The following is a 1,704-nucleotide window of genomic DNA, read 5'->3' as shown; positions in this document are numbered from 1 at the left end:
TAGTGTCTGGCTGTGAATACTTAATAGCTTTTATTTTTATAGGCGTAGTTCTATTTATATCTAATTGCCTTCCTATTTGCCTGTTAAGACTTCTAATTCCATAGCACGCGTTCCTCCTAGAGCTGGATTCTCACAGCCTGAGTTCCCAGGGCTGCTCTGAACAGATAGTGTTTCTGCTGACAGTATCACTTCTACCCACCTTGGTCCGAGCTACGGAGCTGGGACCAGTCCCACAGCCTGTCCATCTACTTCATCTGTCCATGTCAGCAACTGGAAAGGTTGGAAAGACTGTGGTAGATTTGTATGAAACATTTCATTGAGATGTATCTTACATATCATTCAATTCACCCATTTAAAGAGTAAAATCCGATGGTTTTAATATATTCACAGAGTTGTGCAGCCATCCCCACAATTAACTGTAGACCATTTTACCACCCCCAAAAGACCCCATACCTGTTAGCAATCAGCCTCCATTCCTCCCACCCCCACCCCCCTCAGCCTAGGCAACCACTAGCCTACTCTCTGTCTCAATAGACCCATGGATTTGCTTATTCTGGACATTTTATATAAATGGAATCATATAGTATGTGTTGTTCTGTCTGGCTTCTTTCCTGTAGCATAGTGTTGTTCAAGTCCATCCATGTTGTAACATGTAGTACTTCATTCCTTTTTATGGCTAAACAGTATTCCATTGTATGGATAGACCACATTTTAGTCATTCATCGGTTGATGGACATTTGGGTTGTTGCCACATTTTGCTATTATAAATAATTCTGCCATGAGCATTCATGAGTGTACAAGTTTCTGCATGGACATACGCTTTCATTTCTCTTGGGTATAGACCTAGGAGAGGAATTGCTGGGTCATGTATTATTCGGTTGACATTGAACACATGTTGGACCCTTTGAGGAACTGTCAGATTATTTTCCAAAGCAGCCCCACCATTTGGCATTCTCACCAGCAGTATATAATGGCTCGCATTTCGCCACATCTGTAGCCATTCTAGTGGGTATGAAGTTAACTCTCATTGTAGTTGGCATGTCACTAACGACTGATGTTGTTGAGAGCATCTCTTCATGTGCTTATTGGCCACTTGTACTTTTTTTCAATGTCTAGTCAAATTCTTTGGTCATTTTTTGGTTGTTTTTTTTTTTTTTTCTTATTGAAGTGGTGAGAGTCCTTCAAGCAAGTTTAGTAGGGCTTATTGTGGTTCCTAGATCACAGCTGGCCCACCTTCTGTAGGAATTACGGGTTCTATTTGACAAAAGTGAAAAGAAAATGCACTCAGATGGACAGTGGAAAATTCTCGGATACTTCTAATTGGCACATGTGTCTAGTATTTTAAAATCTTGGTGTTTGGTGGTTGATGTTGGTGTCGTTTGTTTTCTTCGTGTGACTGTGTGGGCCTTATGTTGACTTAAGCATGATATTTCTTAAGTGATGGCCTGGACTTGGTGTAGCAAATATTTTACTGAAAGAAAAAACATCATTACTAAAATTATTTGCTTACATTTTCTTATAGGCACATAAGGAATTTTTTATTCAAACTATATTTATACAACGATGGTTTTAGGGATATGAGCTAAAATTCTTTGACTGACAAGACAGTGAAAACTCGTAAGATCCACTGCAGAAGAAGAGTATGTGTTTTTTTTTTTTTTTTTAAAAAGGCAAACTTACAAACCAGACACTCTCAGTTGAAAG

Source organism: Myotis davidii, unplaced genomic scaffold (assembly GCF_000327345.1).
Source record: "Myotis davidii unplaced genomic scaffold, ASM32734v1 scaffold520, whole genome shotgun sequence".
In the NCBI taxonomy this organism is placed as follows: Eukaryota; Metazoa; Chordata; class Mammalia; order Chiroptera; family Vespertilionidae; genus Myotis; species Myotis davidii.
Note: the sequence above shows the minus strand (reverse complement) of the source record.